We start from the raw sequence: 9,524 nt of genomic DNA, 5'->3' as shown, positions 1-9,524 counted from the left end.
AAACATGTACTAATAGTCTTAGGCTCAAAAATGGAAAAGAACAGGAGCAAACAATTTATAGACTTTCTAGTAAACCTGAGAAGACAAGGAAAAACAATTCACAGAATTGACCAACAAGGAAATAATAAGATGCTAACCCTTAAACAATAATCAAATAAATGCAGCTAAGAACAAGGAGGTAGTTGTCATGCACCAGACTGACAAATATCAAAATAGTTTATACCCAGTTAAATGTGGGAAAGCCCAAGCCCTCACCACCATGTAAAGAGGGTCATTTCGTACAAAATACTTCACAGAACTTCTCATGCCTTTCAAAAACAAGGAATGTTTTTAACCATACTAACACGTTGATTTTTTGCTCTGTGTTGTTTTCTTTGTTTTTATTTAAAACATTATTTATTTATTTACTTATTTACTTACTTATTTACTTATTTATTTTTTACTGTGGGAAAACCAGACAGTAATGCTTGGAGAAGCCATTTTGTTTTCCTGGCTATGGGACAGTCGTCAGAGTTCTTCACCAGTCTTCTCCTGGTGTCTACGTTCTAAACCAAACAAACGTTTGTCTTCTGATGATAGGATATTAGGGGTGTTTGCTTCCGGCTGGAATTTTAGTTTCCCGTGGAAAGAGTATAAGGAAGGATTTACTTTGGAAATGAAAGTTTCTGGGGATGGTATTGCTGTGCTGAGTCATTTTACCCCGCGTGTGTGTTGTGGCTGGAAGTTAGCTGGAGAACCGTTTATCTTTTCTTTCTCTCCTAACACCAATAACCGAGGTCTGCTTTGGCAGAATTCCCACTTTTCTTAGCAGCCAGCCCAGGCCACATCCACGCCTGGTGGAAATGCTCTGGTCAGGTGCATTTGGGAACGGGATAATTTTTTTTTAAATAGAATTTATTGTCAGTTAGCTTACATACAAACACCCAGTGCTCATCCCAACAAGTGCTGCCCTCAATGCCCATCACCCATTTTCCCCTCTCCCCTCCCTGACCTACCCTCAGTCTGTTCTCTGTGTTTAAGAGTCTCTTGTGGTTTGCCTCCCTCCCTCTCTGTGTGTAACTATTGCCCCCTTGCCTTCCCCCATGGACTTCTGTGAAGTTTCTCAAGATCCACGTATGAGTGAAAACATCTGATATCTGTCCTTTTCTGACTGACTTATTTCACTTAGCATAATACCTTCCAGTTCCACCCACGTTGCTGCAAATGGCATGATTTCATTCTTTTTCATTGCCGAGTAGTATTCCATTGCATATATAAACCACATCTTCTTTATCCATTCGTCGGTTGATGGATATGTAGGCTCTTTCCATAATTTGGCTACTGTCGAAAGGGCTAAAACACTGCGGTATCTGTGCCCCTATGAATCAGCACTCCTGTATCCCTTGGGTAAACTCCTAGTAGTGCTATGGCTGGGTCATAGGGTAGTTCTGCTTTGAATTTTTGACGAACGTCCACACTGTTTTCCAGAGCGGCGACACCAGTTTGCGGAACGGGACCATTCTTGAAGTTACTCTGCAATCTTCCACATGACGTCCTTGTCATCTCTTCTATCGACCCTGAGCTTTGGGCTATTTTATTCAAAAAATACATTACACGTAATCTTTAGGGTAACTTTGCTTGCCTCAAGTTTAGTGATGAGTGATATCCACTTGGTACCATCCAGAGATTCTTCACCTTCCTGGCCATGGATAGCACATGTCCCTATGCAATGTCTTTATTTCATTCCATTTGCATGTTGACGTGCCATCTTTTGTTGGTGATTCAAAAGGAAATTTCTTTAGGAAGGAGAAATGTGTTTAGGCCAACACGTCGTCATGAAAGTGGAATGTGAAATCGGGTTCCTTTACCAACGAATCTGATCTTTCTATATGTGCTCCTTCTTCCAACAATTTCTTTCTGAGCCATTGTAAACTCTCATATGTCACCAGTGCAGTTTGCCCATTTTCATGTAAGTTGTAGAATTAAGGTAAAGGAGGCCCAAGGTCTAGGGCCCCACAGTAATGGAGAGCAATTTGTTAGGCATCGCACTGAAATGGGTGGGATTCATGGTGCTGTCCGTTCTGATGCTGTCCCCACCCCCACCCCCCCCCCCCCCAGTCTCTGGCAGTGGAATTGCCTTTAAATGCATGCTGTATTTTCTACAGAGACACAGCTCCATTGTGGAAGGTTCAGGACCTCGAATCCAATTCCCCCAACAACTAATGTAGATCTCTTCTAGTGTTCGAGAAGTCTGTTTCATTTTTGTGGCTATCGGATAACATTTTGGCCTAGGTTTTGATGTTCAGGGAGGAAAAGTACTGTTTGTTTGTATTTTGCAGATGTGGCAACTGGGGCTCATCAAACGTAGGCGATTCCCAAGATACTTAGTGAAAAATGCCAGAATCCAAACTATATGTTTTGCACGTAGTTGTGCTTCTTCGGCATATAAATAGCATCACTTTTCTAGTTATGAGTGAAAAAAGTTCAGTCAACAAGTATTTTATCAGGTATCTAATCTTGTAATGTGCCCACGTGTCCAGACGAGATGTGCAAAAGTAAATATGACTTGAATCTCAAGAGTTTGCCATGATCCGGTTGAGGAAAGGAGTGATGAAGATATAAAATGAGCTGTATCGTTGTGCTCTTGATAGAGATAATAATCATTATAAACAGCGAAAACAATAACAGAAAGATATTCGGCAAGCCTAGGGTTTTATCGTCAAGATGGTATCTTTATGATGTTAGAGGAGTTCCTTTAGGCTTGTTAACCTACATAGATAGATCTCTACTGGTTATAGCTTATAGGATTAGTTTATGAAAATTCTGAAAGAATGTGTAATATTTAGTTTAGAAACCATTAGGAAGAGTATTCTAGGCAAAGATATTAAGGGGGAAAACAGCTCCCAAAGAAATATTTGTGAAATACACAACAGATTGCAGAAGCAAAAACTCACAGAGCCAGACGTGAGTAATAAAGAGACAATAGTGAACAAGGCTGGCTTGTCCAAGATTGGACTCTGCCTCTTTTTAAGGTATATAGATTCTACAATAGTGTTAATAACAGTGTATTAAATAAAAAAATGTTAATCATTTGATAATGTAAGATTAATTCCATACACATGATTTCATCAGACCGTTCTGGAGTGCTGTTTTCACTTTCACGTTCCAGGAAAAATGTTGTTAATCTGACAATATTTACAAAATGTCCAGTGTTATAGGAATGATTTAGTAAACCATATCTGGGGAAGAAAGTACTTTCTGTCTTCAAATTTTAAACAGCTGTCATATGAAAGAAAAAACGACGTAAGGGATGTAACTTTAAAGCCTGTAGATTTAAGATATATTTGTTATGCGTGAGCAACTTATAGGAAGCAAAATTCCAGTTTAGTCTACAAAAACTTAAGATTTTCAGGGGGAGTAAATTACCTTCTGACATACAACCTCAAGCAGAGGTTAAAAACACTCTCTTCTTCAGGAAGTAGTGCTGCCTTCTAGATAAGACATAAAGAAGGAACTTGCCCTCTCACCATAAAAACAAAACAAAACAACCATGCGCTCTTGTCATAGAAAAATGGAGTCGACATATGAAAAAGTTGAGTTTAGACGCCTATATTTGCCTTTTGTATATATATATGAAAACTTCTTAAAATAATGGAAATACTCCATTTTTCCAAGCATGTGCTCTTTCATGGTAGTTTTGAAATAAATACAATAAATGCATTGCTGTCAGATTAATTCTCTTTTTATTTATTTTTTTAAGTGTTTATTTTATTTTTGAGAGAGAGAAAGAGAGTGAGTGGGAGTGCATGAGCAGGGGAGGGGCAGAGAGAAAGGGGATTCGAAGCAGACTTTACACTGACAGCAGAAGGCCTGATGTGGGGCTCGAACTCATGGATCCATGAGATCATGACCTGAGCCGAAGTCAGACATTCCACTGACTGAGTCACCCAGGCGCTCCTAATTCTCTTTTTAAACATTTTGCTTGGTGCTTCAGATTCTGTGTCTCCCTCTCTCTCTGCCCCTCCCCCGTTCATGCTCTGTCTCTCTCTGTCTCAAAAATAAATAAATATTAAAAAAAAAATTTTAAAATCAGGGCACCTGGGTGGCTTAGTCGGTTAAGCATCCGACCTCGGCTCAGGTCATAGTATCACGGTCTGTGAGTTCGAGCCCCGTGTCGGGCTCTGTGCTGACAGCTCAGAGCCTGGAACCTGCTTCGGATTCTGTGTCTCCCTTTCTCTCTGCCTCTCCCCTGTTCATGTTCTGTCTCTCTCTGTCTCAGAAATAAATAAACATTAAAAAAAATTAAATATTTTGCTTGGAAAACTGCATTGGTGTGAATAGAAATAAAATCTACAAATGCTTTGTATTACTAGGAAATAAGGGGAAAGGACCAAGAAATCCAAAATCAATATATTGCATGATTATCAATGGAGGACATGATACTGATGATAACAATTAAATAATTGGTATTGCATACCTCCAAATTACTTTAACAATGATAATGAGAGATATCAATAGGTTTTAGAAATTCTACCAAAGTGAGCCTTTGAAACCTTATATTCCTTAATTATGCTTACTGACGTTTTCTTTGCACTTAGAATTTTCACTCACTTCTCAGTTAATTTTTTGTCATGATTCTCTAATGAACCACCTTTTAAGGTGGAGAACAGTGTAACAGGAGAAGAATAACTTACAATTCAATTTATTATACATAATGAGTTACAGTATCATAAATCATTTCCCAAGGCTAATGATACCAAGCTAAACTCTCTTAACCCTAGTTAGACATATTCACAAAATATTCCCATCCCTTTTACATTTCCTGAGCTGCACCAACTATGGATTTTATGCTCTAAGTTGAGAAAGGATTAATAAATCCTGAGCACCCACATGGGTTCAAGGTATGTCATATATTTTGATATGGTTTATCTATAAACCAAGAAAATGTATTCAGGTGCACTTTACTTGTATTTATGTAATTCACTTGAAAAATTCTTTTATTTAAGTTTATTTATTTATTTTGAGAGAGAGAGCAGGTGAGGAGTGGTGGGGCTCATACTCACCAACCATGAGATTGAGACCTGAGCAGAAATCAAGAGTCAGGCACTTAACTAAGCCATCCAGGAACCCCTGTAAATTTCTTATACAGTCCTCACGGAAAAGATGAAGAAATGCGCTAAGAATGGTAATATTGTTGGGCAAATGTAATTACCTATCTAAAGGTAATTATTGATTTAATGTGAAGATAAATTCCTTATGGCTTCTTCTCAGTCATGGCTGTGTATTTTGAAAGATAGCTTTTTTTTTTTTGGCAGGGGTGGGGGAGCGTAAGCGGGAGAGGGTCAGATAGAGAGCGATAGAGGATCTGAAGCAGGCTCTGTACTAACAAGCTGACAGCAGCAAGCCCGATGTGGGGCTCGAACTCACAAACTGCAAGATCATGACCCGAGCCGAGGTAGGGCATTCAATCGACCGAGCCACCCAGGCACCCCAAAGGTAGCTTTGATTTAAATATTGTTATGCTTATGGAATTCCAAGATGGTGGGAGGTACAAAGAATAGCCAATATAATAGATAGCAAGATGATCTGAATTTATTGAATGACATAAACTTGGAAAAGATATAAATACCCATGCCTAGACTTTTGTCTGCATATGACAGGGGTACAGGAATTTTAATTATAAAAAGTGAATGTGCAAAAGTCTCAGTGGATTCAAGTCCCAAAGAGCTTGAAAACTGAATAGCTAAAGTACCCTTGAATTTTATTTAACTGAATCCAAAGTCTTTATTTGATTTTCTACAAGCTCGTTATGAATCAACGGAGTGATAGAGCTGACCAAAATGTTAATGGCATCCTGAAATGCATTTGTCGAAATATTGTGCACAGAATACAGGAACTCAGAACAAGTGAAGCCCTCGTCTGCATTGTTCAGATGGTTTGAGATGCTTGTTCTACATGGGTGCCTCTCTTAGAGGAACATTGAGAAACTGGAATGCATCTAGAAGATAAAGATCTGCAAAGCACTACGTATGTATTAAGAGACTGATGAACTGAGAACATTTATCTTAAAAGGAAAACACTTGGCATGTCTATTTAAGTCCCCCGAGAACCAGAGTCAAGATGGAATTGGATATACGAGAGATTTATTGGAAAATGTCTAGGAAGAATAAAGACGGAGAGACCAGGAGTAGGTAGGAAGAGTCTTAAGACTATGATTCAGCCTTGACATCTGGGAAGGACAGAAGAAAGAAAGAATTATATAGGAAGAGCCTCAGTACAGCATGCAGTTCAAGAAAGGTCTTGGCCAGACCTATGGGAAGTCCCTAAGCCAAACTTGCCTCTTAACAAATCCTCTATAGGCAGAAGTGGCTTCATTCCAGTATGGCAGGTGTGTTCAGTCATTGGGCAGGAGCAGCCTGGAGAAAGCACGCCCTCTCATCAGTGACCCAGTGAATCCCAAGGTGCGGCCATTGGAGACTGTCAACCAGATAAGATCTTGCAGCAGGTGCTTCAAAGGCACATTTCCATGGCCGCTACACTTGGGAAGGCATAATAGCTATTTTTAGTTTTACCAAAAAGCTTTAAAACGAACAAAGGTCTAGGTTTCTTCTACATGACATCGAAGCACAAAAGTAGAACAAAGAGATAAATAGTACACTCAGATGTATATTACATATAGCATATAAAACATAATTTTTAATAATTAGAGCTCAGAAAGGGAATGAACAGTTTCATGAGATAATGAATCAGAAGTTAGACCAGAAGATCTGTTAAGCTCCTTCTCAATCCTGAAGTCTAATAAGATTTAGGAATAAAGACAGTAAGGATAGGAGAAACTCAATTAAGGAGCATGATTTGTTCAAACGAGCCTGGATTCAGAAGCATTGATTTTTTTCTTTTATAATAATGGCACATCTTTCATTTTGGTAGAAAACTGTAAGAAATATACTGAAAATCCACTGCATCTTATTAGTGTGAACTGATTCTCTCCCTGCATGGGATTAGAACCAGAGAACTGTAAGCTGGGATGTAAATCATAACCCTTCTGATCCCTGATGTTCTGAAAAACATTAATAATATTTGTCTTCCCTTTAGTTATTTCCTAAAAAAAAACAGTCTACTTTCCTTGTCGATACAGCTTATGTCCCTGCAAAAGAGTTCTCTAGATTTCAGTCACGTGATAGCTTCTGCTTCCTTTGGGGGATAAAAAATTAAAAAGCTTTCGTGCTGTGTATTTTCTCAGCCTAATCGCAGAGTTAAGTAAGCTACCATAGAGTCCTGAACTTGAGAATTGAAAATCTGGCAACCAGCCCAGAGCCGGTTTCCAAAAAGAAGCAGCTATCCTGGGCCCGTACAAAGGAGATGGTTGCCCCAGCAACAGTTTCTGATAAAAGAAAATATGGACGACAGGTACACGTCCAGATTGCTCCAGAAAGAGGAAAATGGCTCGGCTGCTGCAGCACTCACGAGTAAGGAGCCCTTTAGCAAATCTCGGCTTTTAAAATCGAATCCCTTCATTTCCAATTGCAGACATTTTCCGTGTAACCTAGATCAAGTTCATGATCAATGTATTTCAGAATTCGGCCTTTTGTGGTGATTACTGAGAATGAATGTGCCTCCCAACGTAAACGCAGCCACCACAAATGATTGCCAAGACACATCAGCTAACTCAAAAGGCCACTTTCCAAACAGATTTGCTCAAAATAAGCATTGATTTGTTTTTTTATCCAGTCTTTAATTAAATTCTCTGAGTATGCCCCGGTTTCTTTTTTATTATTGCACAGAACTATGACTTTCATGTGAAACCTTCAAACTGCTCAGAGCTTTCATTATTTTAGTTTACATAATGATTTGCAATTTATGCTGTCGTATTTTTTTTTTATAAAAGACTAAACATTGCTCAGTGTCCTGTTCTTTTCGCTGAATATTTCCTGATAGAATATTTTGCAGAAATAACCTTAGAGATTTTTGTCAGAGGCCCTAAAATGGTTGTGGTCAGTAATACCGTTTCTTTGATTTGATTTTATGTGTTTTTTTTTTTTTTAAGTTCATTTATTTTGAGAGAGAGGGGGAAAAAAAACACGAGTGGGGGAGGGGCAGAGAAAGGGAGAGACAGAAATCCCAAGTAGGCTCAACACCACCAGTGCAGACCCCGCTGATGTGAGGCTCGATCTCACAAATCGTGAGATCATGACAGGAGCCGAGATCACGAGTCAGATGCTGCACCCACCGAGGCACCCAGCCACCCCTGATTCCTTGATTTTAAAGCATTTTTCCTGAAAAGCCTGCAAAGCTTGCTTACTGGAGAATCAGATTCCCTAAATGTACACTTCAGATTGATCTATGTATAGATTTACTATAATTTCTTAGTATAGACCTGGGTATTCACTCCTATAGCAATCAGAATCTCAGTAAGAAGGGCACACATAAGCCACTGCTCAGTGAACCGGTTTGTAATATACGTCCTTTCGCTCTGCACTCCCTCCCTTAAATAGCCAGTTTTATTTCCAAAGTTCTATGACATAAGGAAAGAGACCCATATTCTTTTAGGACATCCAGGTCCTGGTGCTCAGGTTTCTATTAGCTTATGAAATGGCATTAGTAGGGCTCTTAGTCTCTTGACGTTTTGGAGACAGCACGATGCACTCCATGCAAATGACCTCTACAATCCCTGGTTGTGCTGTTCCAGGAAAGTAAGCTCACATTGTACGGTGAGCACAGAACAAGGTTCCATTTGGACCTATCCATTAAATTTTGATTCAGGTTTCTTTATCAAGTTTTCTTTACAATTTTTTTCCTGCATAAACACTCCACCTTTTCCTCAGCAGATTAAATCACGACCAGCTTTAAAATTCTACGTAAACGGTTCATTTTATACACTGAATGAAGAACTCCAGTCGACCCTATTCAGGGGCATTTAATGCTTTTTGATCTGGCTGTTACTTGGATTGGAGTATGAAATCCCTGGGACAAATCTAAAAACGCACAGAAAGAATGTATCGACTGCCTCTTAAAAATGTGGAATAGCGGGGCGCCTGGGTGGCTCAGTCGGTTAAGCGTCCGACTTCAGCTCAGGTCACGATCTCGCGGTCCATGAGTTCGAGCCCCGCGTCGGGCTCTGGGCTGATGGCTCGGAGCCTGGAGCCTGCTTCCGATTCTGTGTCTCCCTCTCTCTCTGACCCTCCCCCGTTCATGCTCTGTCTCTCTCTGTCTCAAAAAAAATAAATAAAACGTTAAAAAAAAATGTGGAATAGCAAAGGGTAGGATAGAGCAAAAATAAACATAAATAGTTATTCTTGACAAGGGGGCATACTAGGGTGATTTCAGGGTTTTTCATGACTAACTTGAAGGGTCCTCGAATACAGTGTTTCTAAAATCTGAACAGAAACATTTTAAAGGAAAAAAATATGAATCCATTCACTTGCTATTGATTTGCAGTACTTTGATCAGACCATGTTTATAATGTGTAAATGTGTATAAATATAAAACTAGGTATAAACATCTTATGTTCAGAGGACGTAGTTATAGAAACAAATCTACAATTT

Source organism: Panthera pardus, unplaced genomic scaffold, assembly GCF_024362965.1.
Source record: "Panthera pardus isolate Hobbes unplaced genomic scaffold, ASM2436296v1 HiC_scaffold_2, whole genome shotgun sequence".
Lineage (NCBI taxonomy): Eukaryota > Metazoa > Chordata > Mammalia > Carnivora > Felidae > Panthera > Panthera pardus.
The sequence above is the reverse complement of the archived record's forward strand: the minus strand, read 5'-3'. Positions refer to the sequence as shown.